Here is an 18,766-nt window from a genome sequence, read left to right on the forward strand (position 1 = left end):
TCTATCATTCTTTAGCCAGTGACTGCCTAAAACAGCTCTAGAGATGAAAGACTTGGCTTTCCTGAAAATTCCAGCAAAGCTGCAGGGATTGGCTCTCCTTGGATCATGTGACCTTCCCTGAGCCAATCACCATGGCCAGGTAGGTAGTATATTCCTATTGGCTGCCCTGGTTCATGTGTCCAGTCCTGAACTTATCACCATGGCTAGGTAGGTAGTGTATTTTCATAGGCTGACCTGATTATGAGTCACTATGGACAGGTAGTTAGCAAATTCTGATTGGCTATCCTGGGTCACGTTTATATCCCAGAATCAATCACCATGGCCAGGCAGGCAGTGTATTCTCATTGGTTGTCCTGGTCATTGCCTATTTCTGAAACAATCCCCATGGCCAGGTATATAATGTATTCTGATTGGTTACCCTGGGTCATGTGCCCAGTTCTGAAACAGTCACCAGGGCCTAGTAGATAGTGTATTCTGATTGGCTGTCCTCGGTCATGTGCCCAGCCCTAAGCAAATCACCATGGCCAGGTAGGTACTGTATTCTGATTGGCTACTCTGAGTCATGTGCCTGTCCCTGAACCAATCACCATGACCAGTAGGAAATGTATTCTGATTGGCTGTCCTGGGTCACATGTCCACCCCTGAAAAAAGCACCATTGCCAAGTAGGTATTTTATTCTTTTTTTTTTTTAAAGATTTTATTTATTTATTTGACAGAGAGAGATCACAAGTAGACAGAGAGTTAGGCAGAGAGAGAAGGGGAAGCAGGCTCCCCGCTGAGCAGAGAGCCCGATGTGGGGCTCGATCCCAGGACACCGGGATCATGACCTGAGCCAAAGGCAGCGGCTTAATCCACTGAGCCACCCAGGCGCCCCAAGTATTTTATTCTTATAGGCTGGCCTGAGCGCCAATCAACATGGCTAGATAGGTAGTATTTTCTGATTGGCTCTCCTCGGTCATGTGCTTAGCCCTGAACCTATCACCATGGCCAGGTACATAGTGTATCCCGATTGGTGGTCCTGGGTCATGTACCCATCTCTGACCCAATCACCATGACCAGGTAGGTGTTGTATTCTGACTGGCTATTCTGGGTCACGTGCCTATCCCTAAACCAATCACCATGGCCAGGTAAGTAGTGTATTCGAATTGGCTGTCTGTGTGACAAATCACCATAGCCAAGTATGTAGTATATTCTAACTGGCTGTTGTGGGTCACATGTCCATCCTTGAACTAACCACCATGGCCAGGTAGGTAGTATATTCAATTGGCTATCCTGGGTCATGTGCCCATCCCCGAACCAAACACCATGGCCAGTAGGCAGTGTATTCTGATTGGCTGTCCCGGGTCACATGTCCATCCCTGAGCCAATCACCATGGCCAGTAGGAAGCGTATTCTGATTGGCTTTCCTGGGTCATGTACCCAGCCCTGAACCAATCACTATGGTGAGATATGTAGTATATTCTGATTCGCTGTCCTGAGTGTTAATCACTATGGCCAAGTAGGTAGTATATTCTGACTGGCTATTCTGGGTCAAATGTCCATCCTTGAAACAATCACCATGACCAGGTAGGCACTGAATTATCATTGGCTGTCCTGAGTCATGTGCCCATCCCTGAACCAATCACGATGGACAGTAGGAAGCGTATTCTGATTGGCTATTCTGGGTCATGTGCCCAGCCCTGAACCAATCACTATGGTGAGATATGTAGTGTATTCTGATTCGCTGTCCTGAGTGTTAATCACCATGGCCAGATAGGTAGTGTATTCTGATTAACTGTCCTGTGCACCAATCAACATGGCCAGGTAAGTATGTATTCTGTCTGGCTCTCCTGAGTCATGTGCTTATCTTTGAACCAATCACCTATGTGAGGTATGTAGTATATTCTGATTGGTTGTTCTGGGTATCAATCACCATGGTCAGGTAGGTAGTGTATTCTGATTGGCTGTCCTGGGTCACATGTCCATCCCTGAAACAATCCCCATGGCCAAGTAGGTAGTTTATTCTGATAGGCTGGCCTGAGTGCCAATCAACATGGCCAGGTAGGTACTATTTTCTGTCATATGCCCAGCCCAGAACAAATCAAACTGGCCAGATAGGTAGTGTATTCTGATTGACTGTCCTGTGCACCTATCAACATAGCCAGATAAGCAGTGTATACTGATTGGCTCTCCTGAGTCATGTGCTCATCTTTGAACCAATCACCTATGTGAGGTAGGTAGTATATTCTGATTGGTTGTTCTGGGTATCAATCACCATGGTCAGGTAGGTAGTGTATTCTGATTGGCTGTCCTGGGTCACATGTCCATCCCTGAAACAATCACCATGGCCTATTAGGCACTTTATTCTGATAGGATAGCCTGAGTGCCAATCAACATGGCCACGTAGGTAGTATTTTCTGATTGGCTCTCCTTGGTCATGTGCTTATCCCTGAACCAATCACCATGGCCAGGTACATAGTGTATGCTGATTGGCTGTCCTGGGTCATGTGCCCAGCGCTGAAACAATCCCCATGGCCAGGTAGGTATTGTATTCTGACTGGCTGTCCTGGGTTATGTTTCCATCCCAAACCAAACACCTTAGCCAGGTAGGTAATGTACTCTGATTGGCTCTCCTGGGTCATATGTCTGTCCCTAAAACAATCACTGTGGTCACATAGGAAGTGTACTGTGATTTGTTGGCCTGGGTCATGGTCCATCCCTAAACCAAACAACATAGCCATGTAGAAACTCTGACTGGCTATCCTTGGTCATGTGCTCAGCCCAGAGCCAATCACAATGGCGAGATTGGTAGTGTATTTTTATTGACTGTCCTGTGTATTCTGATTGGCTTTCCTGAGTCATGTGCTCATCTTTGAAGCAATTACCTCTGCGAGGTAGGTAGTACATTTTGATTGGTGGTCCTGGGTACCAATCACCATGGCCAAGTAGGTACTATACTCTGATTGGCTCTCCTAGGCCATGGTCCATCCCTAAACCAAAGAACATGGCCAAGTAGGAATTCTGATTGGCTGTCCTGGGTCATGTGTCCATCTCTGAGCCAAACTCCATGGCCCGATAGGTAGTGTATTCTGATTGACTGTCCTGTGCACCTATCAACACAGCCAGGTAAGTAATGTATTCTGTCTGGCTCTCCGGAGTCATGTGCTCATCTTTGAACCAATCACCTATTCGAGGTACGTAGTATATTCTGATTGGTTGTCCTGGGTACCAATCACCATGGTCAGGTAGGTAGTGTATTCTGATTGGCTGTCCTAGGTCACATGTCCATCCCTGATACAATCACCATGGCCAAGTAGGTATTTTATTCTTATAGGCTGGCCTGAGCGCCAATCAACATGGCTAGATAGGTAGTATTTTCTGATTGACTGTCTTCAGCCATGTCCTCAGCCCTGAACCTAAAACCATGGCCAGGTACATAGTGTATGCTGATTGGCTGTCCTGGCTCATGTGCCAAACCCTGAAACAATCCTCATGGCCACATAGGTAGTATATTCTTATTGGTTGTCTAGAGTACCAATCACCATGGCTAGGTAGGTAGCATATTCTGATTGGCTATCCTGGGGCATGTGTTCTATCCCTGAACCAATCACCATGGCCAGATAGGTAATGTATTCTGATTGACTGTCCTGTGCACCTATCAACACGGCCAGGTAAGTCATGTATTCTGTCTGGCTCTCTGGAGTCATGTGCTCATCTCATCTGATTTGCAAGCACCATTGCCAAGTAGGTATTTTATTCTTATAGGCTGGCCTGAGCGCCAATCAACATGGCTAGATAGGTAGTATTTTCTGATTGGCTCTCCTCGGTCATGTGCTTAGCCCTGAACCTATCACCATGGCCAGGTACATAGTGTATCCCGATTGGCTGTCCTGGGTCATGTGTCCATCCCTGAGCCAAACTCCATGGCCTGATAGGTAGTGTATTCTGATTGACTGTCCTGTGCACCTATCAACACGGCCAGGTAAGTAATGTATTCTGTCTGGCTCTCTGGAGTCATGTGCTCATCTTTGAACCAATCACCTATGTGAGGTAGGTAGTATATTCTGATTGGTTGTTCTGGGTATCAATCACCATGGTCAGATAGATAGTTTATTCTGATTGGCTGTCCTGGGTCACATGTCCATCCCTGAAACAATCACCATGGCCAATTAGGTAGTTTATTCTTATAGGCTGGTTAAGTGCCAATCAACATGGCCAGGTAGGTACTATTTTCTGATTGGCAGTTCTCGGTCTTGTGCTCAGCCCTGAAACAATCACCATGGCCAGGTACATAGTATATGCTGATTGGCTGTCTTGAGTGGTGTTCCCAGCCCTGAAGCAATCCCCATGACCAGGTAGGTAGTTTATTCTGATAGGCTGGCCTGAGTGCCAATCAAGATGGCAAGGTAGGTACTATTTTCTGATTGGCTTTCCTCGGTCATATGCCCAGCCCAGAACCAATCACACTGGCCAGATAGGTAGTGTATTCTGATTCACTGTCCTGTGGACCTATCAACATAGCCAGATAAGCAGTGTATACTGATTGGCTCTCCTGAGTCATGTGCTCATCTTTGAACCAATCACCTATGTTAGGTAGGTAGTATATTCTGATTGGTTGTCCTGGGTATCAATCACCATGGTCAGGTAGGTAGTGTATTCTGATTGGCTGTCCTGGGTCACATGTTTATCCCTGAAACAATCACCATGGCCTATTAGGCACTTTATTCTGATAGGCTAGCCTGAGCGCCAATCAACATGGCCAAGTAGGTAGTATTTTCTGATTGGCTCTCCTTGGTCATGTGCTTATCCCTGAACCAATCACCATGGCCAGGTACATAGTGTATGCTGATTGGCTGTCCTGGGTCATGTGCCCAGTGCTGAAACAATCCCCATGGCCAGGTAGGTACTGTATTCTGACTGGCTGTCCTGGGTTATGTTTCCATCCCAAACCAATCACCTTAGCCAGGTAGGTAATGTACTCTGATTGGCTCTCCTGGGTCATGTGTCTGTGTCATGTGCCCATCCCTGAACCAATCACGATGGCCAGTAGGAAGCCTATTCTGATTGGCTGTTCTGGGTCATGTGCCCAGCCCTGAACCAATCACTATGGTGAGATATGTAGTGTATTCTGATTCGCTGTCCTGAGTGTTAACCACCATGGCCAGATAGGTAGTGTATTCTGATTCACTGTCCTGTGCACCAATCAACATGGCCAGGTAAGTAATGTATTCTATCTGGCTCTCCTGAGTCATGTGCTCATCTTTGAACCAAGCACCTATGTGAGGTAGGTAGTATATTCTTATTGGTTGTCCTGGGTACCAATGGCCATGGTCAGGTAGGTAATGTATTCTGATTGGCTGTCCTGGGTCACATGTCCATCCCTGAAACAATCCCCATGGCCAAGTAGGTAGTTTATTCTGATAGGCTGGCCTGAGTGCCAATCAACATGGCCAGGTAGGTACTATTTTCTGATTGGCTTTCCTCGGTCATATGCCCAGCCCAGAACCAATCACACTGGCCAGATAGGTAGTGTATTCTGATTGACTGTCCTGTGCACCTATCAGCTCAGCCAGATAAGCAGTTATACTGATTGGCTCTCCTGAGTCATGTGCTCATCTTTGAAACAATCACCTATGTGAGGTAGGTAGTATATTCTGATTGGTTGTTCTGGGTATCAATCACCATGGTCAGGTAGGTAATGTATTCTGATTGGCTGTCCTGGGTCACATGTCCATCCCTGAAACAATTGCCGTGGCCAATTAGGTAGTTTATTCTTATAGGCTGGCCTGAGTGCCAATCAACATGGCCAGGTAGGTACTATTTTCTGATTGGCTTTCCTCGGTCATATGCCCAGGCCAGAACCAATCACACTGGCCAGATAGGTAGTGTATTCTGATTCACTGTCCTGTGGACCTATCAACATAGCCAGATAAGCAGTGTATACTGATTGGCTCTCCTGAGTCATGTGCTCATCTTTGAACCAATCACCTATGTGAGGTAGGTAGTATATTCTGATTGGTTGTCCTGGGTACCAATCACCATGGTCAGGTAGGTAGTGTATTCTGACTGGCTGTCCTGGGTCACATGTCCATCCCTGAAACACTCACCATGGCCAAGTAGGTAGTTTATTTTGATAGGCTGGCCTGAGCGCCAATCAACATGGCCAGGTAGGTACTATTTTCTGATTGGCTTTCCTCGGTCTTGTGCTCAGCCCTGAAATAATCACCATGGCCAGGTACATAGTATATGCTGGTTGGCTCTCTTGTGTGGTGTGCCCAATCCTGAAGCAATCCCCATGGCCAAGTAGGTAGTTTATTCTGATAGTCTGGCCTGAGCGCCAATCAACATGGCCAGGTAGGTACTATTTTATGATTGGCTCTCCTCAGTGATGTGTTCAGCTCTGAACCAATCACAATGGCCAGGTACATAGTGTATCCTGATTGGCTGGCTGTCCTAGGTCGTGTGCCCAGCCCTGAAGCAATCCCATGGCCACATAGGTAATATATTCTGATTGGCTGTCCTGAGTACCAATCACCATGGCCAGGTAAGTCGCTTATTTTGATTGGTTATCCTGGGTCATGTGTTGCATCCCTGAACCAATCACCATTGCCAGGTAGGTAGTGTATTCTGATTGTCTGGCCTGGGTCATGGTGCACCCCTAAGCCCAACAACATGGCCAAGTAGGGATTCCGATTGGCTGTCTTCAGTCATGTGCCCAGCCCAGAACCAATCACCATGGCCAGGTACATAGTATATTCTGATTGGCTATCCTAGGTCATGTGTTAATCCCTGAACCAATAACCATTGCCAGGTAGGTAGTGTATTCTGATTGGCTTTCCTCAGTCATGGTCTACCCCTAAACCCAATCAGGAATTCTGATTAGCTGTCCTGAGTCATGTGAACCAATCGCCATGGCCAGGTAGCTACTGTATTCTGACTGGGTGTCCTGGGTTATATGTCCATCCCTGAACTAATCACCTTGGTCAGGTAATGTACTCTGATTGGCTATCTGCAGTGTCTGTCCCTGTGTCTGTCCCTGAAACAATCGCCGTTGTCTCATAGGGAGTGTATTCTGATTGGCTTTCCTGGGCCATGTGTCCATTCCTGAACCAATCACTATGGCCAGATACACAGTGTATTCTGACTGGCTGTCCTGAGCGCCAATCAACATGGCCAGGTAGGTATTGTATTCTGACTGGCTGGTCTGGGTTATGTGTCCACCCTTGAAACCATCACTATGCCCAGGTAGATAGTGTATTCTCATTGGCTGCTCTAGGTCATGTTTCTATCCCATGGCCAGGTTTGTACTGTACTCTCATTGGCTGTCCTGGGTTTTGTGTCCAGCCCTGAACCACTGTAGCCAGGTAGGTAGTGAGTTCTGATTGGCTGTCTTTGGTACCAATCACCATGGCCAGGTATGTAGTATAGTCTCATTGGCTGTCCTGGGTCATGTGCCCATCCCTGAACGAATCATCATGGTCAGGTGGGTAGTGTATTCTGATTGGTTATCCTGGATCATGTGCCCATCACTGAACCAATCACCATAGCCACATGAGTAGCATATTCTTATTGGCTGTCATGGGTCATGCTCCCTTCCCTATTTGTTTGGGGACGGGGGTGTTTATGATTAATAGAATTAGCATCTTACCTGAGGAGGAAGGTATGATTTCTGAAGCAAAAGATACTAGGAAATTAACACATCAACTGCATGTGTACAAGCATTTCCCTGAACAAAGAAATCTAATCATGTTATTTTGCAAAATAACATGCTAAAATTAACAAGGCTTATAGAAAAAAAAATAAGAGTTGGGGTAGATCACTCAGAACTTTTACAACTTTATTAGCAGAGCATTGATAAATTTTTTAAAAATTAGTATCTCAGGCAATTACTTGAACAGCTCAGACACACATCTTGGTATGGTTAGAGGCTGCCTCTGTGGATACTAAAAATGCAAGAAACCAATAGAGAGAAAGTTCTGGCTTGGTAGAGCTGAGGTGTTTCAGATGGAAGCAGCATTCTAAGACAGTGGGCCACAGGAGGAAGTGCCATCTGTCTAAAGCAAGAACCATGCAAACCTGGGGTGTACCTTCTTGGGAAGGAAGTCCTGGGTGCAGAGCCTCATCTCTATAGTTTTTTTTTTTTTTTAATAAAGCTTAACAGGATCCTGGCTGGGGCACCTGGTTGGCTCAGTCACTTAAGTGTCTGCCTTCAGCTGAGGTCATGATCTCAGGGTCTTGGGATTGAGCCCTGCATCAGGCTCTGCACTCAGCAGGGAGTCTGCTTCTCCCTCTTCCTCTATGTGTGTATTCTCTCTCTCTCTCTCTCTTTCTCTCTCAAATAAATAAAATCTTTAACAAAAAAGAGAATCCTGACTATGCAGCAGGCAAGTTGAGTTCTATTTTCTTTCACGCTGAAATTATAGTTATATAATATATTATATTATATGTTATAATACGACTTCCACATTATATTCACATTGTTCCCCTATTTGCAATGGCATATAAGTTAGTTGTTATGGAAAATGTGTTCTAACAGGAGACATAGTGTATTTTTTTAATTAACTTTCAAATATTTATTGAGCACCCATGATCTAATCCAGTCTTGTGTTTTTAAATTCCAATTATTTGCTAATGACTCCTAAATTTATATCTCTGGTCTGAACATTCCCTCTGAATTCCAGACCCTATCCAGGAAACTGCTTCACACCTTCACTTGAATGACTAATAGGAATCTGAAACTTACCTTGTACAAAATCCAACTCTTGGTATTTCCCCCACATCTTCTTTCTCTGAGGTCTTCCTTATCTTATTTAATGGCAAATCTACTCATATTGATACTGAACCGAAAAACCTTGCACCATTATTTCTACTTCTCTCTCTCTCTCATGCTCCACATGCAAGCCATTAGGAAACCCTGTCTATTCTACCTTTGAAACACATCTAGAATAGAACCACTTCTCATAATCTGCACTTCGGCTATCCTTGTAACAGTCACTGTCATCTCTGCTATATCACCGCAAACAGTTCAACCCACCTCCTTGCTTCTGCCCTTTGTGTCCTAGAGTCTGTTCTCTCACAGTAGCTGGAATTATCCTTTAAAAAATACAATTCCAGAGCTGTCATACATCTGTTCAAAATCCTCCATTGTCGGGCACCTGGGTGGCTCAGTAAGTTAAGCCTCTGCCTTTGGCTCAGGTCATGATCTCAGGTTCCTGGGATCGAGCCCCACATCAAGCTGTCTGCTCAGCAGGGAGCCTGCTTCCTCCTCTCTCTCTCTCTGCCTGCCTCTCTGCCTACTTGTGATCTCTCTCTGTCAAATAAATAAAATCTTAAAAAAAAATCCTCCATTGTCTGTCTCCCTGAGTAAAGACCTGATTTTTGCAATGGTCCTCAATCTCCCACAGGATCGACTCCATGCCATCATTCTAAACCCAGCCTCTTCCACAGTCTCCCTTGTTCACTCTCTTCACTTTGACCTTCCCATTTTGTCCCACACAAGGCTGGTGCACTGATTGTTCCCTCTGCCTAGAATGCTCTTCCCTCAAATATCATCAGGGCTCACTCTCTCAACATCATGTTTCTTCTCAAAGGTCCTCTATTCCTGAAGTCTTCCTTGACTGCCTGATTTAATTATCATATGGTTTCACTTATTTGTGGAGCATAACAAATAGCATGGAGGACAAGGGGAGTTAGAGAGGAGAAGGGAGTTGGGGGAAATTGGAAGGGGAGGTGAACCATGAGAGACTATGGACTCTGAAAAACAATCTGAGGGTTTTGAAGGGGCGGGGGTTGGGAGGTTGGGGTACCAGGTGGTGGGTATTATAGAGGGCACGGATTGCATGGAGCACCGGGTGTGGCACAAAAAACAATGAGGGAACCAAACACCAGAATGGAATCATCAAGTGAGGAGGTATTGATTTTTGTTCATATGAGTTTCATTATTCCTCTTGAAAATCTTTCAATCTGCCAGCTGCTCCCACCAACATCAGGGCCCCCAGAGGCCCAGTGTTTCCTCATTAAAACTTTTTCATGGGCTAGAACAGTTAAGACAATGTGGAAATTTAAATGAGAACCCTATAACATCCCAAGGAAGAAAATAAACAAGAAGTAGTATAGAGAGAATCAATTATCTCTAGGAATAAAAAGCATTATTCTATTCTTTACTTATCAAGATATTTACATGTATCTTTGATACTCCTCTTAGCAGCCCTAAAAGATAAGATAGGTCTTATCACACCCATTTTAGTAATGAGGAATCTGAGGCTCAAAAAGTTTAAATACTTTGTCCATGGGCACCTAGCCAGTTAGTGAAAGAGCCAGAAAGTTCTACTCCTCACAAGTTCAGTGCTTGTATCGATTAGCCTTAGCCACAAACTTGCTGCCCCAGAAGTCAGTGGCTTATAGCCAGAATCATTTACTCTCATGTATCTGTGGGTTAGATGAGAGTCAGCTGATTTAGGCTGAGCTTGGCTGCAAGTGACTCTTTTGGGCCTGTTATGATCGAGGGGTATACAACTGGTGCCAGCTCTTCTTATGGTTAGTATGAGGGTAAGACACAAGAGGCTAAGAATTGGCATGGCATCATTTTAACCTCATTCCATTGACCCAATAAAGTCCTCTGACTGAACTTACAGTTAAGGGACAGGAGAGTGTCCCCACCCACGGAGGGCACTGCAAAATTACATAGTTAAGAATGTCTATACAGGAAAAGATAAGGAATTGGAGTCATTGATGTATTCTCACCCAGGGTTCTTCCGCATTGCACCAGGCAACTTCTCCATATGGGCTTCTCATCTCCGTTCTAGCTCCCTATGGCTGAGACAACAGATGTCCATTCTGTCCTGAAACTAGAGTCAAAGGATGTGATCACAGCTGCCCCATTGCATTCCTCCTGACAGTCTTGTCTGGTTTATTAACTAGAACCATTATATCATCTCTCCTGGGAGACCTACCTCTAAAACACAGGGGAGTGGCCTTATCTAAGTTCACGGCAAATCTACAATACAGAAAGCCCTATAAATCAGAAGAACTGTGAAACTCATACAGTGAGATTCATATACAGCCATCAAAAGCGGGTCATTCTATGGATCTGAACCATTGTCGCTGGACACTTACTCTCTCTCTTTTCAATCAACCAGTTCATGCGATCGTTTTTCTGTTGAGTACCTACTGCGTGTCAAGCATTGCACGAGGTACTTGAGATGTGTGATAAGTACAGTAGCCACAGGCTCTGCCCTCACAGAAGCGTCTTCCCCCACCTTGATAAACGAGTATCACTGAGGTGCATTTGTGAATTCAGGTCATGTTATACATACCCACACTTGCATAACTTATTTGCATCTTAACAAGAATTTTAACCCCAGCTGTGACCCTTGTTGTTATGTCTGGCCCTGATGGGTTAAGGAACACTTTCTGAGCAGGAATGGTTTTCTGTAATCTGAACACTAGGAAGTCACTAAAATGAAACCCCGTACCCACAGTGCAGGGACTCAGCGGAAACGCTGCCTGGAAGGCGAAGGCAATTTTGTGGATACTTACTGCTCTTCAGCGAAGCCATACACAAGGATCTTTAAGTACCTGTTAAGTGTTGGGTCCTGAAGGATTATAGGCTCCGCAGTACAATGGCCCAGGTTTGAGACCTCACTCCGCCACTTATGAGCCATAGCACCACTCCGGTTTCTGTTTCCTCGTGTGTCAGAATGGAGATTGTCAGAATAATTGTTCATAGAGTTACTGTGAAGTTTAAATAAGATAAACGATATAAGCACTTAGCACAGCACTTGACACATTGTAGATGCTGAATGACTGCTTGGCTGTCATGATCTGGTCAGGGTACAAAGGAAGGGTGCAAAATAAATTGAACAAATTATTCCTGTCTCTAAGAAATGAATAATCCATTTCAGAAGAGAAGGCATATATTAAGCAACAAGAAAGAAATCACAAGATGATTACATTAGTTAAGGTTCTTTCATTTGCAAGCAGTATAAATTAACTTTGCCTTATTGAAATAAAAAAGATGGACTGTAAGAGCAAATGCATCGTAATCCTTCAGGGGTCTTCCACAAGCTCAGAAACAAGTGTATCCCTTAAGCCTTAAAGAGACAAGAAGCAGGCCAACTCCAGAAATTCAACAGCTAGTACCGGGTGCAGATCCTGGGTCTCCAGTTCAGCCAGGAGTGTGACTTGAACTCCAGCACCCCCCAATCATAGAATATTTGGCCACCTGTGACCACCTGTGACCTCTTCACCCTCATCCCCTACAGTGCTCCAGACACTTGACCTTGTTTTTCTTCAAAACAGGGGCACACTATGCCTCAGGAACTTCCTCACCACTCTCTTCTCTTAAATAACCCCAGGAATCACTTACCTCCTTCAAATGTTTACTCAAATAATATCTGCTTGGGGAAGCCTTCCCTGACAAAATTATTTAACATCACAACACATCCCACCACCACCACATACACATACACATAACACTACACGTGAGTACTTCTACTCCCTCCTTCTGTTTTTCTTGGGAGTATTTATAACCTTCAGTACCTGTCAGCTAGTTCCACATAACAAAACACCGCACACATAGCAACTGAAAACAACCACCATTTTATTTAGCTCAGGATACCGAGGGCTGGCTGTGCGGGTCTTTGTGCCTAAACCGATTCAGCAGATCTCTTCTGGCAGGTCAGCTGAAAGCTGAATGATCCACCAGTGGTTGGCAGGCTGAGAAAGCTCTGCCCTCTTCCATGTGGCTTTCTCACCTTCCAGCACTCTTCCTTGGATTCATGCACACAGCGGTCTCAAGGTCTGAAGAATAGTAAGGGGGTGATGTCCAAGGGAGCTAGTACTTTTCAAACCTTGCTTGCATATTTGTCTCATTTGCTAATGTCCTGTTGACCAAAGCAAGTCACATGGCCAACTTTGGTTTAAGAGATTGAGAAATAGATTCCAATTCTTGGTAAGAAATGCCACAAAGTCCTACCGCAAAGTAACGTGAGGAAAAGGTGTATGAACAGGGCTGGGAGGTATTTGTGGCCATGCTTGCAATCTAACACATCTTTTTTTTTTTAAGATTTTATTTATTTATTTGACAGAGATCACAAGCAGGCAGAGAGGCAGACAGAGAGAGAGAGGGGGAAGCAGGCTCCCCACGGAGCAGAGAGCCCCATGTGGGGCTCGATCCCAGAACCCTGAGATCATGACCTGAGCCGAAGGCAGAGGCTTAACCCACTGAGCCACCCATTGAGGTGCCCCTCTACCACATCTTCTAACATAGCATGTCATTTACTTATTTATTTGGCTGACTATAAAAATGACTTGCAGTACATTCCTGAATCCCTGCCGCAAGAATGGTAGTCTGCCCATCAGTTACCACATTTGTATGTTCCAGCTTCTGTGCAGTCTTTTAACTGTTTTAATAGCACAATATACTAACTACCTTAGCAACTGCACAGACAAAATCAACATCCCACATGAACATTTAAATGAATGCAAATCAACATAATGGCCTCTCCTGGAGGGAGCATTATCATGCAATGAACATTTGCTCTAACTGATATTATATATGCAGATGAGATTTTCATTTTGATATACTTTCACATGGACATATTTTCAGTTCAACGCAAATCTACTTATAGTATATTGTTAAGGCTGAATCAGTCTGTATTCTAGTGTGTGTACATGTGTGCTTAATACCAATATAAACAATGAGGTTTAGTTTTCAAAATATCAAGTGTTCTGTTCTGCTGACCACTCCCACACCCCCAACACCAGCCTTGTCATGGAGCACCTTAAGGATGGGGATGTGATAAGCTTTCCCTTCTACATCTTTTTATTCCTTACTTTTCTCCAACCATCCTCTACTCTCTCACTTTCCTCGATGTCGTCTTAGACTTTTTTGTTGAAGATATTATAAAGGCACAGTGCTGTCATTACTATTTATAAACTCACATGAAGAAAAGGAAGGAGGTAATGAAGGAATGAGGGAGTGGGGAAAGCTAGAATTAATTGAACACTTGCTCTGTGCCAGGCATGAAAACCTTATACTAGTCCTCTGTGGTAGATATTATGGTACCCATCTTACAGCTAAGGAAACAAAGACACAAAAAGTTTAAGCAATTTACCAAAGGTCATAGAATTACTAAATGGCACACTGGGCATTGAACCTAGGTGTGTGGGAACAAAACTTTCCTCAAACCTTAGCAAAGGTGGACCAGAGAACTTTTTAAGGATGTCATTAACAACCTCTCCTGGAAAGTGTTTACATTTCTGACAAAAATGTTTGGGCACTCTTCTGATAAATGTTGATGAGATGTACAGCCCTGTCCAGGAAGTGATATTTACACTTGCAATGCATTAACCACACGGCCAACCATCTTTCTTGTCGGTGTCCTAGAACCAGATCTTCTGTTACCTAGTTTAACATCAAGGTCTAACCACACCACACTCTCATCCTAGTCAAGGATGTCTTTCAGTAGCGTTATCATACTGCTGGGAGAAGTGTAAATGTGTACAACTACTCTACAATATCTCTAAAAGCTATGCTTATGCAAACCCTTTGACCCAACAATTCTATTCTTGGGTATATACCTAAAAGAAAGCAGTACACATTCCTCCAAAAGCCTTGTACAAGAAGAGTCAAAACTGCATTCTTTCTTTTTTCTTAATTTAATTTTTTTATTTTAACCAATCTCCACACCCAATGTGGGGCTCAAACTCATGACCCTGAGATCAAGAGTCATGTGCTCTTCCAACAGAGCCAGCCAGGTGGCCCCACAATTGCATTATTTCTAATCACCAAACCCCAGAAGGAATTCTAATGTTTGAGAACACAGAAATAGACAAGTAAATTGTAATGTAGTCATATAGTGGATGGTCACACAGCAATAAAGACAAATGAACTACTGCTACACAGAAAACAAACAAACAAACAAAAAACCATGGATGATGCTCAAGGCACAAAACAGAAGATATGCTATCATTTCATTGCATGAAGTTCAAGAGCAGACAAGATTCATCCATGGTGACCTGCATGAGGTAAAGCAGCCTTGGTAGGGAAGAGGCATGAGGGCGCTTTCTCCTGTGGTGGGAATGTGCTGTACCATGATCTGGATTGTGGTTATACAACTGTAAAAATTCAAACCTAACTGTATGTATGGTATACTTAAAAAAAAAAATCTAAAAAATCCTATTCCAGAAATATTTTTCACCTTTAGTTGCCATGAGTTTGAATAAAACCTTTGAGGGGCGCCTGGGTGGCTCAGTGGGTTAAGCCGCTGCCTTCGGCTCAGGTCATGATCTCAGGGTCCTGGGATCAAGTCCCGCATCGGGCTCTCTGCTCAACAGGGAGCCTGCTTCCCTCTCTCTCTCTCTGCCTGCCTCTCCGACTACTTGTGATTTCTCTCTGTCAAATAAATAAATAAAAATCTTTAAAAAAAAAAAAAAAACCTTTGACACGTGCTGACAATCACCAATATGTCTGAAAAACACATTCAGTGAATAGAATTAGGCCCTTTTGCTGGTATTTATCCAGCCAGAGGGCAACCTGTCCTTCACAGCTGTACTTGAACTTCCCCTTCATCGCCAGTATATCTAGAGCTCGTAGTACATCTAGCTCTCCGGTTAGCATTTGACTTCCTTCCACTTGTCTACTGTTGGCCAGGTAGACAGGAATCTCCCTGTACCATCTGTCTGTGTTTCCCCACAGTTCCTGCCTCAGTGTGATGTCCACTGAGGGGCTGTTGAATTAAATCCCAGCAGAAGTTGCTTCATAGACTCCACTCACTTTCTATCTCTCCTAAGAGATAAATGATTTGGGGCAAGTTTAGCAGGCATACGGTTCCCCGTAAGCATTCCTGGCTCGGAGAATCCCCTTCTCCTGCATCTTTCAGATGCCCAGAAAGTGTAAGGTGATGCTAACAACTGCAAAGTATTACCAACAGGCCCACAAGTGATAGAGAGAACCATGCTTCTCTCTAAGTACGCCTGTGGTGTTTGCCTTAAAACATACACTCATGGCAAGTTCTTTGGATTATTCAAGTACGCACACACACACACACACACACACACACACACACACATATAAGTCTCAGATATATTTACATACCATGCAATTCACCCATTGAAACTATACAATTTAATGTTATTTACTATGTTCACAGGGTTGCACAATCATCACAACAATCCATTTTGGAACATTTTCATCATGCCACAAAGAGACCCCATACCCATTAGCACTCACTCTCCATTTCCCCCCAATCCTTTAGTTCTAAGCAACCAATAATCTCTTTCTTTCCCTACAGAATTGCCTATCTGAGATGTTTCATAAATGAGATCATACAGTATGTGGTCTTCTGTGACTGGCTTCTTTTGCTTAGCATCGTGCTTGAAGGTTTATGACACACATCATAACGTACTTTATTCATTTATGGTTGACCTTTGAACAACCTGGGGGTGAAGGGCACCAAACCCCACACAGTTGAAAATCTGCATGTAACTTTGGACTCCCCCCCAACTTAACTACCGAGAGCCTACATTTGAGCCTTACCAATAACATAAATGAAATCAACACGTATTTTGCAAGTTATATGCATTATATGCTGTAATCTGACCAAAAAAGTAGAGAAAAGAAAATTATAATATATTAAGAAAATACATTTCTAGTACCACACTGTATTTATGGGAAAATTTGCATATAAGTGCACCCATGCAGTTCAAAACCATGTTGCTCAGGGGTCAGCTGTATTTTGCTTTGCCTAATAATATTCCATTGTATGAAGATACCACAATTTATTAATCTGTTTACCAGCTGATGGACATTTTAGTTGTTCCCACGTTTTGGATGCTCTGAATAGTGCTCCTACAAACATTCATGTACACATCTCTGTGTACACATACGTTTTCATTTTTCTGGGGTATACATCCAGGAGTAGAATCCCTGGGTCATACGGTAACTGTATGTTTCACCAAACTTTGAGAGTTCCAATTTCTCCACATCCACATTGGTACTTGTGATTATCTGGTTGTTTTTTGTTTTTGTTTTTGTTTTAATTTTTTTCAATTACAGCCAACCCAGTGAGTGTGAAGTGGTATCTCCTTGTGGTTTTGATTTGCATTTCCCTAATGATTAGCGATGAGTGTCTTTTCATGTGCTTATTGGTCATGTGATATCTTCTTTGGAGAAATGCCTGTTTAAGTCCTTTGACCATTTTTAATTGGACTGTGTCTGGATAATTCTTACACAGAGCAAAATTGAAATACAAAACTTAAGAAGACGCATGATTCCCCTTTAATTTTCTCTCAGAGCAACAAGGCCAGTATACAAATAACAGGTTTTAGGATATCAGGCAGGCAACAGGGTAACATCATGAAGATAAAACAATGCAGGAAAACAATCTCAATGAAGTCTAATTAGGATATATTTTTTGTCTATTTGGAAAACAAGTTAATTCCAGTTGTGTAAGACTGCGCATTTACCTCAAACACTAGCAGCCTTCCACTTATTCGATTTTTCTTTCAGCTAAAAACCAAGGAGCTGTTAAATTGCCAACAGGCTTTCATTTTGTCAGAACTGAGATTAAAAAGCACCCAAGAGAAGTTTAAGCAATTCTTTTCCACTGGGTAGGTTATTAGGCAAATTGCACTCTGCTTCTCAATATTTCTAATAAAGACTCTTTCCCAATTATCCGCCAATACCAGCCCATCCACATCCAGGAGTTACTTGGCTTCCTATGACCTTATGATGAAAACACAAAGCCTATGCAGCACCTAAAAATAACTCTAGGATTAGTAATATCTGTTGTAAAAGAGTCAGCTTACCTTTTGATTTGATTTGGTTTGGTTTTGTATGCACCTTGAGAATTGTTCCCATTGCACTGCTCAGTAGACTGGCACCAACTCCCAAACCTGAAAGAGTCATGGCCACTAAGAAGTAGGATTCTGCTAAACAGTCTGCAACAATCCAAAGGCTGCAACAGGAAGTCCCATGGGCCTGACGCGCTCTCACCGGCCCACAGGAAGGGCTTTCAGTCACTTAGAGTTCCTGTTTTGACCTCTGCAGAAACAGTCCCTTTGCTAACAGGCTCTGCTCATACTCTTTTCTGCTGTGGTTATTATCCTCTGCCAGCCTGATGTTCTTTCTTTCTTAGTTTATTTCAGAGAGTGCGACAGAGACAAAGAGAGAGCAGAGGGAGAGGAAGAGGCAGGGAATCCCAAGCAGACTCCTCACTGAGCATGGATCATGACCCGAGCTGAAACCAAGAGTCAGATGCTTAACTGAATGAGCCGCCCAGGCGCTCCATGATGTTTTGCCTTAAATCTAAGTTTCCCTATGATGCAGCATTGAGAAAAGCAGCAGGCATGTGTCCTCTTCAGTTCTGCTTGTAACTTCAGTTCTTCTACGGAACCCACAGTCCTTGCGATCGAGTGTCTGATTGGAGATTTTTCACTTCCCGAGGCCACCCACTTTATGTTATCTTTGCTTCTGAAAGCTGGAGTAAGGGCAAGGAACGCCTTTCCCTTCTTCTTTCTAAGGCCTTAGAATCAAAGTAGTTAGAGTGTCAACTTAAAAGGGTCAGACCTGGGCGCTGGTGGTGGCTCAGTGGGTTAAGCCTCTGCCTGCAGCTCAGGTCATGATCTCAGGGTCCTGGAATCGAGCCCCACATTGGGCTCTCTGCTTGGCAGGGAGCCTGCTTCCTCCTCTCTCTCTCTGCCTGCCTCTCTGCCTACTTGTGAACTCTCTCTGTCAAATAAATAAATAAAATCTTCAAAAAAAAAAAAAAAAGAAAAGGGTCAG

At 43.8% G+C, this 18,766-nt stretch overlaps 1 protein-coding gene across 2 annotated transcripts in view; it reads right to left on the minus strand.

The window, feature by feature from the left end:
* SYTL5 (synaptotagmin like 5) overlaps positions 1-17,904 on the minus strand; it is a 261,585-nt gene extending 243,681 nt beyond the window's left edge. The window contains exons 1-2 of one of the 2 annotated variants that reach the window (XM_082717897.1): positions 17,791-17,888; positions 10,723-10,826 (exon numbers count right to left, since the gene is read on the minus strand). The gene's annotated coding sequence lies outside the window, so the exon portion shown is untranslated. Of the gene's footprint in view, positions 1-10,722; positions 10,827-17,790 lie in introns of both variants that reach the window. The other variant, XM_082717896.1, reaches the window with a different exon arrangement.
* Between the last annotated feature and the right edge of the window lie 862 nt (positions 17,905-18,766).

Source organism: Mustela nivalis, assembly GCF_964662115.1.
Source record: "Mustela nivalis genome assembly, chromosome: X".
Lineage (NCBI taxonomy): Eukaryota > Metazoa > Chordata > Mammalia > Carnivora > Mustelidae > Mustela > Mustela nivalis.